The sequence below is a fragment of the Delphinapterus leucas genome, chromosome 21, assembly GCF_059928025.1.
Source record: "Delphinapterus leucas isolate spDelLeu-1000000601 "Yukka" chromosome 21, BTC_Dleu_Yukka2, whole genome shotgun sequence".
Classification (NCBI taxonomy): Eukaryota; Metazoa; Chordata; class Mammalia; order Artiodactyla; family Monodontidae; genus Delphinapterus; species Delphinapterus leucas.
The window spans coordinates 10,266,171-10,289,442 of NC_143149.1; positions in this window are offsets into that span (position 1 = coordinate 10,266,171).

Here is a 23,272-nt window from a genome sequence, read left to right on the forward strand (position 1 = left end):
GCAGCTGTCAGCTTCTCCTGTGAAACCAAGTCAGGCTTCCGTGTGTCGTGAGATTCGGCAGATCTCTTGACGGGCTCAGCTCACGCATGGTCACCCCACCTTGCTTTCCTTGTCTTTCTGACCATGATGCTGTTTAAAGAAGCTGTTTCTCCCTTGGCTGCTCTCTTCCACTCACCCTGGAGTCCAGATTCTTCGTGCTCCGTGAATGAGCAGTCTTCTCGGCGTTGGTCTGATGGCATCTTACACGCCTTCTCTTTCCGCGAAGCAAGTTCCGCCTGCTCTGCCCCGGGACGGAGGCCCGAGCACCTCACCATTCAGCCAGGCTGATGCCACCGTGGACCTCAGTTCTTTCAAAAATTAATTGCCTGTAGATGAAATTTTCCAGCCATGCTGGAAAGAAATGCCTAGGGTTTGTGAAAAGCCAGCTGAGAACTCACTGCCTCAGAGAGCTGATGGAGGGGCCAGGTGTGGGAGGTTTTAGTGAACCTTATCTGGGCCCAAGGGCAGCGTGACCTCTGGTGAATTTTCCAGCTTCCCTAGGCCTCCAGAAAGGATAGCTCAGGTGATATACATGAAACTGAGTATCAGGCAGCTCATAATTATTAAAAAGAGATTGCACCTGTTTATTTTTACTTTGTTGTCCACTCTCTGGCTAATGGCAAATACCTAGAGGTCCACATTAATATGTAGGATCACCTGGATAAACCTAACGGGTTAATACATTTTCACATTCGACGATTTTCCTCCTGGAGTGGGAGTTGGGGGCAGGGGGATGCTAAGATCCTAAACGCAAACAGCTATTGTCATAATTTACAACTGACATTTTATCTGTATTAGAAGTTTTTACCCACAGTTTGGGGAAACTTTAGGAAAAAATTAAAGGGAATGAATTACGAAGGGCAGCTAACTAATACCAAGGATAATGGCTATCTTTGTGGAAATTAAGTGCCATGCACACCCGTAGTGCTTATTTATGTCCTGAAAACTATGCACAGAAAGTGTCCTCGGCTGTGAAGGCCCACGTGCAGCCGTACTCCCAGGCTGCTGACCCCGGAACCCCGGGCATATCTGTCTTCACCGCGCTGACATTCATACCGGGGCCTTGGAGTTCTTGAACCACTTTCACTGAGATTACAAACTCAATTATCTTGTGATTTTCATCAAAAATAACCTATTTGGTTAACAAGGGAGAAATTGATTTCACAACAGAATTGGTCAGGACCATTTGAAAACCCAGCACAGTGAGGGAACTGTAGGGAAACATTACCCTGCTGGCACTGGGCCCAGGACGGGCTTAATAAACATTATTTGATGCAGGTGCTGATAAGAGAAAACTTCATAAGGCATAGAATACGATATCAAGCCAGCGCCATGGTCTGACTTCCTGATGGATCTCCATTATCTTTTGTTTTCCTGGAAACTTTGAACTGAGCTGAGGGGTTTGGGGCAGGAACAGTAGTAACAGATCCGGAGACGGAGGCTGTCACGTGGTATGCTGCAGAATTTGGCAAAAAAAAGGTCATAAACGTGTGTTTTATTACTGAGCTTGTGTTTGGAATCCCCTGCAACCCTGGGAGCCCCGACAGACGATGCTCTGCCACAGACAGTCCCTGAGGACAGCTCCCGGCCACGTGGAGCCCAGACCGTCCACACTGCAAGCGATGCAGCTGGATGAGGCACAGCCCGTTAATCCAGGCGAGTTCTGTGCAGGAAGCCTGGCTTCCTGATGGACATTCGCAAATACAAAGGCCTGAGGTACGATCACGCCCCTTGAAAACGTTGCCGCAATAGAGTACAAATTCAAGTCACTTGTTTAATTATGAAGCGCTTTTCCTGTGAAGATCTATCTGAGAGAGAGAGAGAGAGAGAGTGTGTGTGTGTGTGTGTGTGTCTCTGTGTGTGTGCGTGTGTGTGTGTGGTGTGTGAATCCATTGAAACCCCCCGCTTTGTATCCCATGGTCACTGATAACCATGCACGGCCACCCTGCTCTGTCCCTGTAGAAACAGCAGCCATCACCGGGGGACACACGCAGACCATCAGGGAGGCAGGAGGGGATTTGCCAACAGGAGGGGCTGCAGGCCCAGAAAGGTCAGGTCCAGGGTCACACAGCCAGTTCCAGACAGGCGTGCGGTTTCTTCCTGCTGTTTCACCTGGAACGTTTAGAAACACCAATTATTTGCCAACAGTAATACTGAAAGCAGAAAAATATTTTAAGGCAACAGGTAAATATTTTATCGTGGAGTCTGGGGGTCAGACAGGCCTGGTTTGAGTATTAGGAGAGGCTGATCCGTGGCCGTGGATCGTGGTGGTGCTAGTATCGTTATGAGCCCAGAACAGGGGCAGCGAGGCCTGGGGTAATGCCTGCAAAAGTACTCACCAAAGAAACCGGCCTGCCCTTCATGCAAGGTTTCCAGTTCTAGGAACCATCCCAAGAAAGCCTCATGGCAAATTCCAACAGGGGGTACCCACATCACTGCATTGTTTCTAACAGCAGAAAAACAAAACCAAATACTAGGTTGTTTTAAAAATAAACAAAACTCTCCTGGAGCACCATGAAGATTCTCAAACGAGACAAAACGCTGTTTGGCAGATAAAAGAAGGATCACGTGGTCGTAAAGCTGTGGGTGAAGCAGGCCCCTCGTTGCGTGCAGCTGTGACCTGGGATCCTTCAGGGAACCCGGGAAGCTCAGCCCCTGGGCTTCGGCCTTGAGTTTGGCCTCCTGTGTAGGCCGTGCATGCACATCACAGAGAATTCGGACTCATTTCTCAGGTCGCGTCCAGGCCGCCTGGATTACTGCAACGACACAAAACCCATCTCCTCTGTTCTCCCTGACAGAGCATTCCTTCGGTGAAGCCAGCCAGGAGCAGGTGTTACAATCGCAAAGCGGCAAGAGCAGGTCTCCGGCCGCCAGTGTTCATCGCGGGAGTCACGGACGGGCCAGTCCGGCTGCAGCAGGCCAGCTAGCTCGGTGTGAGAAATGTGCAGAAGCATTCTGCTAGGCATAAGAGGATCTGTGTCCCACCATCTGTCTGTCTGTCTATCATCTCTCTCCACATCTAGATCGACTCATAGAAGAATAGGCAGATTTTAAGTCCTAGAAATAGTATCTCTCTTCTTTTGGTGCGTAAGTGAAGGGTGATTTTAGAAAAATGAATCACAGTATTTTGTTTTGTATCCCTAGTTTGATTGTAATTTTTTTATCCAGTCTGTTGAGTTTCAAAAGGGACAGAAGTGTCATGACTGATGAAAACCAGAGGAGCTACATTATTTCACAAGGAAAATACAGTAGCGGAGGTTTTACCCAAAGCAACTTTTAAAAAATTATTGCTCAACTATAGTTTTCTTTATAATCAAAAAAAGCGAGTGTTTAATCACGTCCTTTCCTTCAGTGGATAAACTGGCATTCACATGTGCTTACAGAATGTGGACATAGAATGTTCAGGATGACTAGGCTTGGAAAGCAGACTTTTATTCTTCTGATTAATTGCACTCGACAGACGAGATTTATTTTAGGATGGCACAGAGATCCTGGCCGACGTGAGAAAAAACGCACAGGCTCTAAGGGTGGTGTAGAGCAGTAAACCCCGCGGGCATGGCGATGGGCGTCACACGAGCACTGGGGACACACCTGGTAACAAATGGTCCCTCATCCACCAGCACAGAGTCTCGGGGCAGAGGCTCTCAGACTTCCAGACGGGCACATGAGAGCTCAGCCTGCACCTCTGACTCAGAGCTGCCCCTCTTGCCAAAAAACCCTGCTTGTCCCAAAGGGATTCCCTTCTGCACCATCCTCGAAACTTCAGTCTCCTCCAGACGCCCTGCCAGCATGGTCACAGCAGCACCTGTACACTCAGCATGCACCTTGTGGGTGACGTACACATGGGAGGGGACCCAGAGACAGGCTGAGTGCTTCCTTGGGCAGCGTCTCCTCCCTGCGCCAGGTCCCCTAACCACAGAGGTGGGCTTGTCTGTGAGGCCCGCAGCATCCCCTGGGAATCTACACTGCAGGGGAGAAGCCAACCCCAGGAGGGCCTGCACCGCACACCTGGACAGCTGCACGGGGCAGCTCCTCCCAGACGCTGGGCCTGTCCAGGGCCCGTCATCCCTCACCCCCTTCCTTCCTCAGGCCACTCCCGGCCCCCGGTCCCCCTTTCTCTCTCCTCGTGCTCAGGCGTCCCCCACAGAATAGTTTGGGGCTGTTCAAGGCAGGCTGTGCCCCTAGAATATCGCAGCCTTGGCCCTGACGGAGGACAGAAAAAGGTGGAGGAGAGACAGGCTCCCGGAACCAAAGGAACAGACACCAGAGAGGATACGGCTGCACTGCCTACGACATACCAAGTAAATGTGGGTCTAAAGACACGCGCGACAGCCCAAGGAAACCTCGTGGGAAGCTTGGGATGTGATTCAGGTCTTCAAAATGAACCAAGATGCAGCTGGATTGGGAAGGGGCGAGAGGTCCCCGGGGGCAAGGACAGAGGGGTGGGAATGAGCATGGGGTCTGAGGGGCTGCCTTGTCAAGCTGAGAGGATGCTCAGAGGATGGTCCATGGCGAGCCCTGGGCAGGTGTGGACAGCGCCCTGCAACACCCATTCCTCAGGAGACCAGGCCCCCAGGGGACAGTGCAGGCTCACGGGTGCAACGTCTGCCTGTACCTCCTCGGAATCTCATTTTAACTCAATTGACAAGAGTGAGGTTCTTTCCTGGGGAGGGAGGGACTCTGGGGTGTGTCCAGGAGTGAGCCAGAAGAGAAGCCACGCTACCCTGTTAGGGCTCAGAAATAAACAGCGGGATTTGGAAAATCAGGGCAGAGAGGAAGGAAGAGGGGTAGTGAGACAGGGAGCCGGTGGCACCGCCGAAGCCACAGACTCTCCCATCACACAGTCTGCAGAAGACACTTTGAGTCTCACCCTCACCTTCTCCCCATGGCAGCCCTGCCGAGCTGTCCGGAGACGATCGCTCCGTCTGCCCTGGTCTGAGTTCTGCGAGGTTGGCTGTGGCCGCAGACACACCTTCCATCCCTGGGCCTCTGTCCTTGCTGCTTCTCACTCACCTTTCATGACCCAGATGAGCACACAGACCTTGCTGGCCGCCCGGCCCCTCTCCCTGCTGAGCCCGCCTTCCCTCCACCTCTCGGGGGCCCTCAGTCTCCCTGCTTCCTAGCCCCTCGGGCATGCCCGTCCTTTACAGTCTCAGTGTGTCATGACCATGGGTCTGTCACACGTGAAGCTCACGAGTTGGCTCGTAGAGGTTAATCCCGTGCACAGTCCCCCCGGGGCCCCTGTGCTCCCTCCCTGACAGCACAATTCAGATCTCGCTCTGCTTGCCCAGTACAGATCTCTGGGCGTGAACAAGGCTACCGTGGCCCTGGTCCTACGCTAAAAATATCAAAGTCCTCCAAGAAGCCCTATTTGAGAGAATTCCAAGTTTTCTCATCACTTGTGCTATCTTCCCGTGTAGGTGGTCCAGTTTCCCAGGGTCACGGGAACAGACTGGTGACAGAGGCCTTGTGTGCTGCGTGCAGGTCTGTGGCGTCAGCCCAAGATTAACTCAGTACAGTCAGCTCCTCGTTCTGCCCAGAGCTTCACTGCGCTGTCTCCTGGTAGATCCTGTAGCACTTCTTGCATATTGAAAACCAGTTATGAAGAAAATCAGTCAGGATTTAAATTTGAGAGGGAAGAAATGGCATCCTTGATGCTAAGAAATGAGTCTTGACAATGTTTCAACCCTCAGCTCTCTTTTCGGAGTCCTCTGTCCTCGGCAGAGGACATGATCTTCATCATCTCAGCAGGTACATCTAGTGAATTCCAGCAAATATTGTGCACCTCACAGGATGCCAACTGTAGGACAGATCTATTTGGGAAATCACTTAGAGCTCCTTAGAGACACAGGAAGATGTTAAGGCGTGAGTTAATCGATACTGAAACCCTCCAGTCTTCACTATGCAATATTAATCCCAAGTAAAAGAGAAAAATCATAAAAGATGTTTCCGTTGAATTGCGCAGAAATAAAATTATGAGGAAGTCTCATGAGAAAACAAAAAAATGTTACACTTTGTTATTAATATATAAGAGTAACTTTGTTCTTAATATAAAAGAAATTAAAAACATGAGAATTAACAAGATACTAGGAGTAATTGTTTAAGAACTGTAATAGTTAAAGGACAACATTGTAAACCAATTATACTCCAATAAAAAATACAATTAAAAAAAAGAATTGTAATGGTTGTAAGTAAGATACTGGCTTATAAAAAGAAGAAAAATGCCTCACAAATATAATATTTAAAATGTGAAAGCATTTTAACACTTAAAAACACTGTCAACAGAAAGAAAACATTTTCATAGAGATATAAGTAATATCGATAATAAGGTTTAAAAGCTGAAGCAGAGGGCTTTCCTGGTGGCGCAGTGGCTGAGAGTCCGCCTGCCGATGCAGGGGACATGGGTTCGTGCCCTGGTCCGGGAAGATCCCACATGCCGTGGAGCGGCTGGGCCCGTAAGCCACAACTACTGAGCCCGTGGGCCACAACTACTGAAGCCCACGCACCTAGAGCCTGTGCTCCGCAACAAGAGAAGCCACCACAATAAGAAGCCCGTGCACCGCAACGATGAGTAGCCCCTGCTCGCCACAACTAGAGAAAGCCCGTGCGCAGCAACAAAGACCCAACACAGCCAAAAGTAAATAAATTATTTTAAAAAGTTGAAGCACAGTGGAAATTCCACTAAGAAATGACAGGGTGTGGAATTAGCCCTAGGACACCAGGGTTGTGTGTATGGTCCCATCTAAACGCATGGGACGGCACTGCCACATGTGAGCTGGTGGCCCCTGGCCCACCTTCCTCTCTGTCACAGCCCAGCAGCCAGCAGCCCTGAGTCCCTGGGCACCTGCGGAGAAAGTGAGCCCAGTTGCGCTGCCATCCTGCGGCATCCACCCCGTTTCTGAAGGAGTCTCTCAGACAGTCTGGACCTGGGCAGAGGCCAGCCGTTCCCCTGGGTGCCGGAGGTCAGCTGCTCTGTCCTCTGCCCTCTTCTGCAGAAGGAGAGTCTCAGGCAGCCGGTGGGCAGAGGGAACTATCCCTGCCCAGCGCCAGCGCCCAAGGGACCCATTTGCCCGGGTTCCTTCAGGAGCCCCCGCCGCCTACAGCTCCAATTCAATGCCTCTGGCTTCCTGGCACCGGGGCTCCACAGTCGGCCATGAGGCCCTCACAAAGCACAGCTTACCGTTCTGGAACAGATCACAGCTGCCCTGCATTTTCTTTCCTCCCCCTCCCATGAGCCCGGATGCAGGGCTGCACCCACGGGGCAGCAAAACCCCCGGCATATCACACACTCCTATTTGTGACCTGACCACAAAATGGCCCACTTCTCTGAGCAGCCCAGAGATAATTCTTAAAATATACTTGACCTTGCAGATTCCTGCTGGAGATGGAAAGTGCAAGAACTAAGTCTCCATGCCTTAGGAGACTTAGGAGGAGCTTGGAAATAGCTGAGAAGGAAAACCACAGAGAGACTAAGAAGATGTGAGTATCTCTGGTAGCAGAGTCCAAGGTCTCACCTTTGGGAAAAAACAACGTCCGATTTTTCATTCCGAGAAAGGGCAACCAGGGTGAAAATTAGAATTTTCTAAGTCCAGAGCAAAAACACACATAATCAAGGGCTTGATTTTTGGAGATTTCTTCCTCATGTTTAATTAAACTCTCCATAGCTTGATAGGAAATTTCCAATTAAGTCCTCATAATATGCAAGGGCAGTTGACTTGGCCGACTCCGAGGTCAGTGGTGGGTCGGAGGCCACAGTGGCTGGGAGGGGAGCAGTCCCACAGGCATCCCCTCCTCGCCCCCTCCTGGGCCCCACTTTCTGGCCCTGCTCCATGTCCCACACTGAAAGGGGTTGGTGGCCACGGGCAGGGCGCCAGGCTGAAGCCAGGCCCTTATTCCTGGAAGAGCTGGTGCTTTCTGGCAGAGACTCCAGTAGGTCCCTTCTTCTGCCCTCTGTTCCTCGGTCTCCCCATCTGCGAAACGGGTATAACAAGGCTTCTCTGCTCACCTACAGGTTTTATTTTTTTAAATCAATTGAGGCAAAGTAGGAAAAAGGGCTTTCAAATCTCTACAAATTTAAGCCAATCCAAGATACGAATCAAGTAAGAAATCCCTGATTGTGTTCTTGTATCCCAGCTGCAAAAGATGAGACAGAAGACGATGCAGCCACTACGTTTTCCTTCTCTCTGGGGCTCTTTCAGAGCGTGATACGAGGCTTGATACTCAGGTCGTGTCTGCAGGGGCTTCTGGGCTGGCAATCTGGACTAAAGTGAGACTCCTTCAGAACTCTTATCAAAAGATTGGTTTTTGTTGTTGTTGTTTTACTAAAAGAAAGAACTAGAATATTTAATGCTTGTGAAAAAGAAAGATGAAACTGACAGCTCCGAGCTTTGTCTCCATGGGTGAGACGTAGGACTGGGGTACCGTCATCTGAGATAAACTTCTAGTGTGTTCTGAGGTGTTCATCTGGAACGTCAGGAGCAAGCCCATGGGGTGAACCCAGGATGGAATCATCACCCAAGGGGTAGGAGAGGACAGGGCGACCACAACCCCTGATGCTTCAGGCCACACACCACGGCAGGATGGGGATGGGTGCCTGCCTGTGTCCACTGGACGGGCTGGGGGACGCCCAGACGGCTGGGAAAGCAGCGTTTCCCAGGGAGTCTGTGAGGGAGTCTTTGGAAGAGACCAGCTTGCATCAGTACCTGGTAAGGTTCCTTCCCAGGGAGATTACTCAGCAGAGAAACGGAAGAGTGTTGGCGTTTCTCACTCACACACGCAGTGATCCGGGACTCACGCAAGGACTTTTGGAGAAAGCCTGTTTTCTGAAAACACTTTGTTGACACCTTCTATAGAATTAGAATTCAAGGCAGTGCCCGCGTCAAAATGTTCAGAGCCGGGCTTCCCTGGTGGCGCAGTGGTTGAGAGTCCGCCTGCCGATGCAGGGGACACGGGTTCGTGCCCCGGTCCGGGAGGATGCCACATGCCGCGGAGCGGCTGGGCCCGTGAGCCATGGCCGCTAAGCCCGCGCGTCCGGAGCCTGTGCTCCGCAACGAGAGAGGCCACAACGGTGAGAGGCCTGAGTACCGCAAAACAAAAAAAAATGTTCAGAGCCTGAGCGAGGGGCTTGGAACTGACCGTTAAGACACTAGTGAAGCCTTTTACAAAATGCTACATTTTCAGAAAACCTGATGGCAGAAAACAATAGTTTGTGGGAAATTAGGGGCATTCATGAGTCTGCGTTATTAAGATTCAGAAAAGGCAGATTCTGTGAAGAAGTTTTAGGAGCGCCTTTGTCAATGTATCATTATACGCATACACACATATATGTGCCAAGAGCTACATGGGTTACAAACCTGTATCCAATTATGCCTTAAATATCTCTTCAGAACGTACAGATTAAAATTTTGAGTGATAAGGAAGTGTCGGGTCATAATTTCATTAGCAGCATTTTTTCTTGGTGGTCCATGAAGCAGTGGTGCGTCTCCCAGTTAATAGCATTTAGATTTAATGAAAAGAAGTGTGGCTTCTGGAGTAGAATCATTCCCACATTGAGAAAGTGTTATAATCTTATTAATCGTAGCCTAAATTACCTCTGAGGAATTTTAAGGAGGTTTCAGACTGTTTTTTCATTTCAATTAAAAAAATTGTGTCTATCTTTCATTTTCAAAGACTTGCTGGTCAAAATTAAATTTGCGTGTGGACAGATTCAGGGAATGCATATTTTAAATGTCTTAAAGACAGTACATCTTTAAATGTACTTTTTCAATGTATCCCACAAATGTATAACATAAAGCTAAGAAGACAGTTTATGCTCGATTAGTGTTTGGTGAATGACTGAATCAGGAATTCATTACAGGCTTTGAATTAAATATTTAGTTACTAAATAATCTGGCAAATTCAGTATAGGTAACAAAACCAAAATTTTCTTTTGTCTGTTTTTTAAAAGTGCATTTGCATATGTAATGTTACATTTCTCTAAGTGGAAGGGGTTTTTTTCTTCCCACATAACCTTAGGTGGTCCGTGAGGCAGGTCATTCAACGCGCCCATCAGAAGGGGGCGTCACAGAGCATCGTGTGGCCATGGTCGGTGGGGGGCGGGGGGGTGGGGCGGATGCTTCGTCAGACATTTTGGTGAATCCAAAGTTTTACCCAAGTCGAAACATCCTCAGGGCCAAATCCAAGAGATGAAACAAACAGCCACAACAATAAAACATGAGACAGTGATGACTACATGGCCAGTCTCTAGAGGGACAGACGCTTGTGACCTGGGCACCACCCTTTCCCCAGGCATAAGGATGAACCCGAGGGCCTGCTGCCCACTTCCTCCCACCCCCGCTCTCCCCACCCTCATCAGACGGTCCCTTGGAGGGTGTTTCGTGGAAGGAAAAAGAACTTGAAGTCTTAATTCATTTTAAGCTGAATGCAAAAGCCCTGACCTTCCGTGATTGGGCCACAAGGCCTGAACCGCACTGTATCTGATGAGATCTCCTCAATGTGCCATTTGGGGTAAGTGAAGCACTAATTGGGGATGGAAATTGTGATATTTTCAAAAATAAATGAATGCTTGCTGGGTGGGTTTATTTTAGTCTCTGAAAAAATAAAGCCTAAACAAATCCCACTTCAGGCACAGTATACAAAACCCTTAAAATGATTGAACCCGCCCACTTTTAAAGTCAGTGCTTTAGGTCGGTGCTTATTCAAACAGCGTAGAAATCAGCCTTTCTCCTGGATTAATATGGAGCGTGTGTCTCCTACTTAACTCTGATAAGTCCTCGTCATATCAGGATGATTTGTGGAGATAAGTTTTAAATGCTCTTTTAGGTATTAGAAGTGTTGACTTGGAATTTATGATAAGACAGAAATCAGCTTATAAAAAATATATGAGAACTGTCATATCCAGGAATTAAATGAATCCACTGATAAATAAAAAGTTATTGACATCCACCTGCTAGAAAGGAGTCACTCAGACCCTTTCTTATCGACACAGATAACAGACAGGCACCAATAAAAACATTTTTTGTAGCCAAAATACTAGGCTTTGGGGAAAAGGGAAACCTCTTTTAGACCTCGTATGTTAAGAAGGTTGCTAAAGTTCTCTGCCCTATTTCTTTAAGTACCTGAGTTATGCTTTAAGGTTGTAAGTATTTTAGCTCCTTCTTCAGGTTGTTCTGCATGTGGCATAATTCTTGAGAACTACTGTTTAGTAATGCTTCACATAAAATTTCAATGCTTGCGTCCGGCTCTAAACAAAACTGTGAATGGGGACAATTTCTCCCTGGCATCAGGACTCTATCCTTTCTTTGACAGAGTTTCCCGTCCTAAACAGCTCACACCAAGACCCCTTGTCCCCTCCTGCACACCAGGATCTTACCTGGCCTGACTTTGCACCCTGCCAGGTTAGCCCGCGATTGTGACTGGATTTCTAACTAACGCACACATGTGTTTCTCCTCCCAAGACGTGCATGTATGTCTTCTCACGGGCCTTCTGAACCATCTATCATAAGGACTCCAGATTCTGCACAAATCTTCAAGTCAAACTACATAAGGTTCTGCCTACCCTAAACTTATTAAAAATGATTGAGAACTCTATTCAATTCTAATTTGCTCTGGTGTCAGGCCTCTGGAATTTCATTTACTCTCAAAAAGCAGACAAACAAACAAACAGAAACCAACTACATTTCTAAGATCAAACAACCTCTTCCTGGAGCTGCAAGCCAATGCATGTGAATGACAACTTTCTTTTGCCCTTGCAAATTGATCCATCAGAAATAGTTAGCATTTCAATCAATAACAAGCTCATGCAGTGGAACAAAGAACACCAACGTATATCACTTGTCAAACACGGGCCGGTATAATCAGGTTCGAATGTAAAATTGTATAGCCGTTGTGTAAAAGAGCATGGAGCTTCCTCAAAAAATTCCAAAGAGAATTACCATATGACCCAGCAATTTCACTTCTAGGTATTTATCTGAAAAGCAGGATCTGCAGGAGATATTTGTACCCCCGTGTTCACAGTAGCTCTGCTTACAAAGCCAAGAGGTGGAAGCAACACAAATGCCCAGTGACAGACCAATGGATCCAGAAAATGTGTCTGTCCATACAGTGGAATATCATGAAGCCTTAAAAAAGAGGGAAATCTTGTCACATGGTACAACATGGACGAACCTAGGGGACATTGCTAAGTGAAATTTGTCGCTAAAGGGCAAATCCTGTAGGATTCCACTTTTGTGAGGTCCCTGGGGTAGATAAAGTCATAGAGACAGAAAAGTAGAACGGTGGGTTGCAGGGGCTGGTGGAGGGGATTAAAGAGAATTGGCATTTAGTGGGGATAGAGTGTCAGTCTTGCAAGATGGAGAAGTTTTAGATGTCTGTTTCACAACAATGGGAATGTACTTAATTAACCCTGCTAAATTGTACACCAAAGATGGTTACATTGGTAAGTTCAATGTTATGTGTTTTTCACCACAGTTTAAAAAAATGTGCTCTTGTAATCTCATCCACAAGAGTGAGCAATTAAAATTTAGAGATTAATGTAGGTATTTGGGGTCTGTTGGATTTAAGGTTTAAAAGTTGGAAGTTTGGAAGAGCTAGCAGTTTATCAGAGCCTCGTTTTTAAATAAGCCACATAAGCCGTCACTCTTTATAGGACCTTTTTTTCATTCCCCTTAAGTGTGGCCTTGAAATCTGGTGTGTGGGAGAATATATGAATATTGAATCAAAGATGCATTGCTGGCATATTTTATGAAGATTCCCTACAATCTAACTATAAAGCATCCCAGGAAGGAAAAAAAAAAAAAAGATAACGTTTATTCTGCTTGACACAAAATGCTGTAGCAAGGCTTCCAATCGAAACAGACATTGTTAGAAAAAGTGATCATTTCAGTCCAACATTCCCTCCTGCTGTCAGAATTTTGACAAAGATGTTGCTTTAGAAGGTGAGATACTGGTGCACTTTCCAGACTGACCAGCTGAGCCATCCACAAGTTGCAGCGGCAGAGGATGAAATCACACGGAGACACCCCGGCCACCAGGCTGGGTGGAATAGATGACGTCATAGTCTACGGACGCTCGGGAGCACAGAGTAGTTATGCGCGCGCAGGCGGGCAGAGGTGCCTTCCGGGTCCCTGTAGCCTCCAAAGTGCTGGACGGAGAAGAGCTCAGGAGAACCACCTCGCGATACCGCTCGGCCATTCACCGGACCTGTGCGTGGGGAGCTCTGTGGACCAGGGCCGGACACCAAGCAGAAGGAGCTGTGGCCCCTGCATCGCCCCGCTCACTCACAGGCCATAAAGGGAACACTCAGCTGGTAGTTCAGCTGAAACGGGGGGCATCTGGTAAAAAGAGCATAGAGTGGGAGCCTACCTCAGCCTGGAGGTCAGGCAAAGACCCTCGGGGTTGTTCAAGCCAAGATGAGCAGAAGTAAGTCCCACTGAGATGCGGGCGGGGAGGGAAGAGGGGACCCCGTGTACGGGAACCAGGGTCTGGGCGGCACGTGCTCCGGTCACTGAGAGAAGCTGACGGGGGCATGGGGGGAAGCACAGTTGGCGAGGTGAGCGGCCAGGGCTCTGCAGCGGGTTTTGTGGGCATATTAAGGGACCTGGACGTTTGCCCAAGGGCAGGGGAAAGACAAGAACCAATCTTCACATAAAGCCATGATTAAAGGACCGTTCTCACAAGGCCTTCCGCTGGCGGTGTGACGGCTCGGTGACAGGTGGTCGAGATGAGATGCAGTGACGGGGACTGTCGCCATCATCCAGGGGTGAGTCACTCGGGTGGGGATGTTACAGTAGAGGCGGGAGAAGTGGGAGAGCCTGGGAAACGCGTGGGTGACGAGGACCCCCGCTGACACATGCCCTTGATGACCAGTCAGGGACCCTCTTCAAGGAGGGTATGAAGGGCAAAGGGTCCGACACTGTGTCATCTGGGAAATGGCAAGCGAGGTCTGGTCCAGGGATTTGGAGAAGATCACGTTGATTTGGGGGCAAAGATGCACAAACGCCACCTACAAAACTTGGAAAAGTCATCCTATGAAGAATAATCTCCTTTGGGACAGCTTCAAAGAGCAGAACGGAGAGCATACGGGAGAAGACGCAGGGAAGGACATTCTGAATCGACCTGAGAGTTTTCTAACCACTGAGGCTGAGTGACAGCTTCCTCAAGAGATATGAGTTTGGGGCCTAAAGGTAGGTGTCCAAGTAGAGAGTGAAAAACCACAGGAGTTGGGAAAGCTCACACATCCGTGACCTTTGAGCTTAAAACTGAAATATTCAGCTCAGCGAGAAGTGAAAATCAGGGCCTGGGTGGCAACTACGAAAAAGTAGATGCTTACTGGATTCAACGTCTATCTTTCTAAAAGTTCATGGACCTGAAATAAAGGGGAAGGCAGTCCAGAAGACATTGATGCTTTGGGATTCCTGTCACATCCAACGTGAGGACCTTTCGATGCTAAGTGAAGTATGGACCTGGATAACTTTTGAAAATTACAAATAGGACGTGAACAAATGCAGGCCTACAGAGAACATGGGGACCCACCCTCAGGGTCCGGGCGGGGTCCCCTCTGCCTCGGGCTCTCATCCTTGGTTACGCTGATCTCAGAACAGCCACCTTGGTCTCTCCTCTTCTCCCTCCCAGATCGACCCAAATTTTAGCCCTTAGTGAGCACCCCACTGTGAGGGTCTCGCCAACACCACCCTGGACTGCTGTACCCACCTTATACCGTGCATCCTTCATGGGCCACGTACTGCCCGGGCTGCTTCCAGTGGACCCGTGTGCACCTGTCCTTCCAAAGGCAAGACTCCTGGGTGTCCCCCCCATCCAGGGGGCTTTGTGTCTGTTCTGCCTCCACCTCAGCCCCAAGCCCAGCACCAGGTTCTTCCTAGGCTGCCACTTCGTCCCCACAGAAAGTGACGCGTCCTAGGAGCTCAGTCAGCTAGGGCACCACCACCTGCCCTGAGTCCTGGATGGTTGCATGAAAGAGGGGCGTACGGCTGGCAACCCGGAACTCATTTCTCATGAGCATTCAAGCCATTGTTACAATTCTGGTTCTGTTCCAAGGAAGCTACGCAGGCCTGGTTTTCAGACAGATTGCTTCACTGATCTATTTTTTGCATGAACAGATGAAACCCCTGCCCTGCCAGCAGGATCACTTTGTTACAGGGACCCATCTTCTAAACGACAAAGGTGCAGAGGCCTTCCTCGCGACCAGGATCCATCAGTGTGTCAGGAGACACACAGCTCCACTTAGAAGCTGGCAAAGCGTCTTCCCCTAATTGGTATTAATTATCACTCAGCACTTGCGATCTGCCCTTTGGCCCTGGAGCCCACTCAGCGCTGTTGTTTTCAGTTGGAAGGAGCTGTGATCTCACCCCCGGTTCGGGACACTTGAGCACAGCAAAGGGCCCTACTTTGTCATCCTTTGTCAGAAATCATCACCAAGTGAGAGGAGACCCGGGCTGGGGGTGGGCCGTGTTCCCATGGATCTGGGCCCATGGCCCCCAGTCCTAAAGGGTCAGGAAAGGGTCTTCGTCCGTGGAGTTGGTCCTCGTGGGGAGAAGCAGCAGGGCCTCTGATCCTTCTTTCTGGGGACGTCCTGTACCTGATCGTCAGAGAGACAGAGAGGGTCCTCCTGCCCTGTGTCTCCCGAGGGGGCTGCAGCCCCTTAGAAAGGGCCCTGGCAATGGGCACCGTGCACATCCCCAGGTGCGGGGGTTCTTCACGGGTCCCCGGGTCACAGCCCAGCCCTTCTGTGCCTGAGGAGTCTCCCGGCGGTGGCAGCTCCTGATGGCAGAGGTGGCCGCGAGCTGTCAACATCGCGGTCTTTCCAGGTTCTGCTCAGATGACGCTACTCAGTTACGAGCGGAATCCCCGGCCCCTCACATCTTTAACTAGATGCTACACCACTCAAGGCGGAAAGAACAAATCCTAGAAATGTCCCCATCTCTCCACAGTCACATCCCTCAATAGTGATGTTTCGTCCTCCTCTGCCTTCACTGGTCCTTCCGTGAGCCCCTCCCATAAGCCAGGCTCCTCCACGCATGTGCACGTCCTGCCCACGGCCCCTTCCTCCCCCTACCCAGTTCCTGCTGGAAGGAAGCAGCACCTGTGCCCTGATGCGCCCTGTGTGCCTGTGTGTGTGCACCTGTGTGTATATGTGTGCACCTGTGTGCGTGCATATGTGTACCTGTGTGTACCCACGTGTGTATATCTGTGTACCTGTGTATGTGCATGTGTGTACCTGTGTGTGTACCCATGTGTGTGTATCTGTGTACCTGTGTATGTGCATGTGTGTACCTGTGTGTGTCCATGTGTGTACATGCCTATACTTGTGTGTGTGCATGTTGTGCCTATGTGTGTAGCCTGTGTGTACCCATGTGTGTATGTGTGTACCTGTGTGTGTACCCATGTGTGTATATGTGTGTACTTGTGTGTGAATGTTGTACCTGTGTGTGTGCCCATGTGTGTATACCCATGTGTGTATATGTGTGTACCTGTGTGTGTATATGTGTGTACCTGTGTGTGCACCTGTGTGTGTATGTGTGTGTACCTGTGTGTGTACCCATGTGTGTATGTCTGTACTTGTGTGTGTGTGCATGTGTGTGTGCACTGAATTGTCAATAACCATCCAGTTGCTCTGCTAGCTCTCCACCCATGCTGGGAGCTGCCCAAGGCCGGCCCAGTGACCCTGTTTTTGCATCACCTTCGATGCCCAGCCCAGTTGCTTGAACTGGCCGCTGGCATCCAGTGAATCTGTGTTGAGGGAAAGTCAGAGAGCCCAAGCGTCCAGACAACACGGTAAGTCCCACTGAGTGCTCGCTTCGCCCCCGGTGCCACCCCAGGGGCTGTGGATGCATTGACTCGTGGAAGCCCCCCATCCCTGAGAGCAAGCACCACCCTTCCTGTCTTCCTTCCACCCATAAGACAACTGACGCTCAGCTGCTTGAGGACTTTCCAGCAAAAACTGGAGCATCTGGGGGAAGAAACCAGTCAGTCTGTCTGCAGAGAGCCTGGTCTTCACCACCAGGTGGCTCTCACTCCTCGCATGTGCCTCGTGGGGAGGTGGTGACCCCAGGGTCCCCAGTCAGGAGATGTGAGCAGACGCAGCTTCCCTGCAGGGTTACCCATGACCACCCGCTGCCCAGTCTATGGAAGGGAGCACATCCCGGCCCCAGAGAAGGGCCAGCTCCTGGCATGGACACGGGCACCAGGGGCAGGATGCTCCAGAAGTGACTGCATGCTGCTCCGAAGGGCACATCTTAACCAGGCGATCCCATAACCAAGGCAGAAAGAGTCTAGTGTGCAAGTTACTTAAAACTTACCCACAGGGTGTGGGGTTGTTTAATGAGCCCAACAACTTAGAGAAGCATGTTTATAGATGCAATGATGAAAGATGATCCTGTATAATGATTTTAGCCCAGTTAGCAGTCCCCATTCCATTTTACCTGCTGACGTCCTGGGAAACCTCTTCCTCCAGGAAATACTGAGCTGATGGCCTTTCCTTTCCTGGCTTGTCCCACAGAAGGGAAAGAATTCTGCGTTTAGAGCGTTTCCTGTTTTGAGTGAGGACTTAAAGCAACAGAATGAAACTACACAGCTTCCCCGGAGGTTCTTAAGGTTGATTACACATAATACTGTTTATAAGATGCTGGATCCCTTTGGGATGAGCAGGGAAATCTTTCTTAAGCATCCATTTATGCACAGTTCCTTGAAATTCTTATTTTTGCTTAAATTTCATCAAAGAAAGAGCTGTTTCTCAGGACTTCCCTGCTGGCACAATGGTTAAGAATCCGCCTGCCGGTGTGGGGGACACGGGTTCAAGCCCTGGTCCCGGAAGATCCCACATGCCGCGGAGCAGCTAAGCCTGTGTGCCACAACTACTGAGCATGCGCTCTAGAGCCCGCGAGCCACAACTACTGAACCTGCGTGCCACAAGTACTGAAGCCTGTGCGCCTAGAGCCCTTGCTCCACAACAAGAGAAGCCACCGCAATGAGAAGCCCACGCTCTGCAACGAAGAGTAGCCACCACCCGCCGCAACTAGAGAAAGCCTGCGCAGAGCAACGAAGACCCAACGCAGCCAAAAAAAAAAGAAAGAGCTGTTTCTCAAAGACCCATTTAAATTAATAAAGGGGAGAAACACTTTATTCCTTAATATTCAGAAAGCAAAAACTTATCACACACGTCGCCTTCCTAAACACCCAAGTAGAGACACGTCTGAATGCCTGGGTGCTGCTAAACCGACAAAATAAGTTTCTCTCTCTGAGCCTCCCTGGCCAGAGTTGCCTGGGTTAAAAATAAGCTGACTAATTCAAGCAGAATGCTCCTGGACAGTCTTTCAATCCTGCAGAGAAAGTCCCTGCCAGGAGCCGGGACCAGCACAGCCTCGAAACGCAGAGCAAGAGTGCCACCTGGTGGCTGGATCAGTTGTTGCCGGGGTTCTTGTCAAGGTTCCCATCTTTCCCTTCTAGGGGCTGCGGTGCCCAAGTCATCGCAGGGGACACGGCCCCTACACCACCCGGCACGTGGAGCCCAGGATGACACTGTGGCTTCGGCCTTACCCAACCCTACCCAGTCACCGCCTTTTAAATTACGTTCCTGATTCTGATACTACAACATATTATTTTAACGCCCTTACATAAGATAGTAAGAAACTATTTGCATGGTGGTAACTTCCTTTCATTTATATAAAATTGAGTACCTTGTTGAAGAGCCTGGTGTTTGTTCAAAGAAAACCCCTATCAACGTGTCCTCCTGCCCTGGTTTCTACCACACTGTTATTTTTTTAGTCCTCAGGGGAAGTCACAGGTAACGCAAATCCTACAGCCAGCAGGTCTAATTATAAGATTCCACAGAAATACCTAAATACACTGTCTGAGCATGCGAAGAAAGGTGTTTTGTCTTATCTTAAAAACAAAGTGGAAACATATCTAAGGTCGTTTTGTAAACTGGGTTTAGAAAGTTTACCTGATAATTACTTTTCCATTTCGTCTATGCTATAGTGGCATAGCCAGAAGAAACAAAATGCACTCTCCCACTCTGACATGTTTGCTGCAAATGAAAATATCTTGTTTCCCAGAATTACTACTCTGAGGGCAGAGCTGTGGAACCTCCCGACAAGGGTGAGACACACCTGTAAGCAGAGTCCACGCTGCAGTGCGAGCTTCAACCTGGGTAGGGACCTCCCAGAGACAAGGACAAGCTGACGGCGATGCCCCGGAGGCTTCCAGTGATGCAGGGCTGGTCGAAACGCCACCTTCTCTCAGATGATTTTCAGGGAACAGGCAGTGCGATGCCGCATGTTGCCTTTGCTTCACCACTCAGGTTTCTACATAAAAACGTGGAAAATTTCTACCAAGAATTCATGCACTTGTTTCAGTGGTTTCACTTCCACAACAGGTCTGGTCTTCCCACCCGGACATTTTTTATGTAATTTAGGACCAAATTGTCCTTTCAGTTGCGTCCTTTCTGTGTTTCAGCAAGTGGACGTGTGTGTGCATGTGTGTGTACACATTTGTGTGTGTGGCTATGCCTGTGTGTATGTGTGTGAGCATGTAATATGTGTGCATGCATGCGAGTTGTGTTCCTGCATGCACATGCATATCTGCTAATGAGCTTGTGTGTGGTCTGTATAACAAGACTCTTCTCCTGACTGTATCAGATATATTCCAATAGCGCTCTGGGCATTGTATACATAATTTTATCTAATTCTTTTCTCCATTAAAATATGTATTTAAAAAAACAAGATCAGAGGATGACACAAACATGGAACACAGAAGCCAAGCCTGTAGAGCACAGTGTTTTCCCTACTTAGAGGCATCTGTTCTCCTTCCTAAATCACCGTTTGCTTCTTCCATAGGATGGAAATAATTATGCTTATTCTATTTAACTCCCATGCGTTGAGAGGATTACGTTAGAAAACTACCCGAACTGTGGAATAATCCATCCACGCCAACCATCATCATAATCCTAGATGCCGATGCCCCTCTTGCACCTCGCCCCCTAACAGAGAGCCCGCCCAGGCCCTGCCTGCCCCAGGCTTCCGCGCAGGTTCCCCACTGGGCACTTAGTGGATGCATTTGCCCCAAAACTGCCTCTTCCCCGTCTCCGACCAACCTGCACACCCCGCGCCTCACGTCTCCCTCAGCCCGTGCTCCTTTCTCCTTTTCTCCCCCGACAGCTGCTGCGTGCCTGCCCCCGTGGGACCAAGGCACATTGTGAGGAACAAACGCGCATGGTGTCTGCACTCTGGGAGTTGACGTGGCAGCCGGCAAATAACTAAGCTCACCCAGATATGCGGTGGTACATTGTCTCCCTTCGTCTTTTCATCGCTTCCTGTTGGTGTTTTTCACACACACTTGAAGCTCTTCAAGGAAAATCTCACATTTTGCATTTTTGTATCGTTCACAGGCTGCAGTGCTAGCTCACTCCTTCAATAAGAGTTGAAAATCTAATAACGTGTTAGACCTTGGGGATACAACAGAGAACACGACGGGATGATTCTTCTCTCTGTGGGAACTAACCTAACCGTGTGGTGGGAAATTCAGTGACTAAGCCATCGGTAAGGAGACCGAGGTGAGTCCTGGGACCCAGGGGCCCAGCTCCCAACCTGAGGAATAAAAGAAATCCTTCCGGCAGTTTCCCTCCTCAGATCAGCACGGACTCTGGTCGCTATTTCCTTTCTTTCTTTTTTTTTTTTTTTTTTCTGCTGCTCAACGCCTGTACTTTTTTTTTTTTTTTTTTTTTTTTTTTTGCGGTACGCGGGCCTCTCACTGCTGTGGCCTCTCCCGTTGCGGAGCACAGGCTCCGGACGCGCAGGCTCAGCGGCCATGGCTCACGGGCCCAGCTGCTCCGCGGCATGTGGGATCTTTCCGGACCGGGGCACGAACCCGTGTCCCCTGCATCGGCAGGCGGACCCTCAACCACTGTGCCACCAGGGAAGCCCAACGCCTGTACTTTTAATTTCAGTATTCTGTTAAAAGAGATGCATCTTTCAAACATGACTGATACCAAGAAAATGATCTCACCCTCAACTGCTTAACCCTGGGTGAGATTTCAAGGGAATATCATTCTCAGGAAGGGACTGGAGAGACCAACCCAGTGAAGAATCTCACTCCTTGCTTGGTTTTGCCTACTTTTCTTCTTTTCCATGTTCTAGTCCTTAAGATTTTATTTTTAAAACCGTTACAACACAAATTTTATTCTGTATTTGACCTCTCTGTTTTCAGTGTCTATTATTTCTTTACTCCATACATAGTACTTTTATAATTTTAATGTTTTTCTTCTCTCAAGGTACCAAGAGGTGACAGACACTTCAAATTGCATATCGTTTCCATTCCCTTCCTGTATATCTTACTCTCGTCTCTCGAGACAGATTCTTCTTTTCCACATTTAGTGTGAACTTACTCTTTCTGACTGTGGTTTTGGATCAAATTAGATCCATCACAATCACAACTCTTCTCTCTTACCTACAACTTTTCCACCTGCTCTTTTGCTCATTGCAAAAGCTTGAAGCCTCTAGAGAAGGGGTGAGAGAGATTGCTTCCTGGGCTTTGGAGTTTTTCTTTCTTAATTTACAGTTATTTTGAAGTCCAGACATTTTTTGGCCTTTGGATTATGCTGTGAATATTTTTTTCATGGATTTTTATTTATTCTTCTGTATTGCTTTTACCAGAAATATTGGGAGGTGCCGATCTAGGCAGCTGTCATTTTTTCTGGCTTCCTGAAAGTCTTCTCAAAAATAACAAACACCTGGGGCATATATCCAGAGAAAACCATAATTCGAAAAAATACATGCACCCCAATGTTCATTGCAACACTATTTACAATAGCCAAGACATGGAAGCAACCTAAGTGTCCATCGACAGAGGAATGGACAAAGAAGATGTGGCACACATGTACAGTGGAATATTACTCAGCCATAAAAAACAATGAAGTAATGCCATTTGCAGCAACATGGATGGACCTAGAGATGATCATACTGAGTGAAGTAAGTCAGACGGAGAAGCTATTTCCTTCTTGTGTTCTCTCTCTTCACATTGCACTTTCAGCAGCTTTTAAAACTAATTCAGCCCTTTTCTTCAATGTGAAGCCTTCATGAGGGGCCACCCACTGATACAGAGTAATTTAGACAAGCTGAGCCTTGCAACAGAAAGCTCTCTCATGTCCCATTCTCATGCTTTGTTGTGCTGTGTCTCCGCCTCCGTAGCTGGGCGCCCTCTTTTGAAGGACTGGTTTACTGAGATTTACAGCTGGTGAGTGACCTCACAAGGGCCACCCTGTCATCAGGCATATTCCCCAGGGACCAGGCAAGGCAGGGGACAGCACCGCAGTGACAGGGCCACCCACGTGGCACTGGGGCTGCTGGTGGCCGCACCTGCTCCAGGCCTTACGGCCTGTTTGCAATAACCACGCCATGTGCCAGATGGGGGCGGGGGAGGGTGCTGAATCAAACCAAGTTTCACTTCTCATCCTTATTTACATTTACACCTTTTAAATCAGCAGGAGGACATTCTCTAGAGCAATGCCCCCTCAAAAACAAAGTGTCCCTGATATGTTTTTTCTGTTTTGTCTTGAAACACCTTGCGAGGTGAGGTAGTGACTAGGCAGGCTCTGATATTCCCATTCCGAATCTCGGGCACAAGAAGGTCACCCCACCCTTCTGGATCACTGATGGATACGCTTCCGTCCTGTTTTATCCACATGTCTCTCATAGCACTGATCCTATTATATTCCAGGCATTTATGTGTTTGTTTCATGAATATGTATAGGCCCATTTCTCCCAGTGGACCATGACCTTCTTCCAGCCATGTATGAAGACTCTATTATCTTTTTAACCTAATAAAATGTCAAAGAGTAAAAAGTAGTCATCGTTCATTAACTGCTTACTTTGTGCCAGGAACGGTGCGATTTTACGACGGTTTTCTGGGCCCTGAGATGCAGCACAATTGTGGGCCTCATTTTGCAGGCTTGGCTCAGAAGCACAGGACCTGAACCGCTGCCCAAGACCCAGGCCCAGCTGAGCCAAGGCTGGACGTCCATCCCGCCCGCCGGCCGTGCAATCGGCTCTAGCGGCTGTGCTATCTGCCCAACGGGCTGAACTTGAATAATTCAGCAGGTTCTTACACAGAAAAGCAGTTATGACATTGTTTGTTATCCTAGAAGACAGAACAGACCAAGGGGTGAAATGATAGAAAGGCAGCTTTCAACTCGATGGGAGGAACCAACCCAAGGCAGCCACAC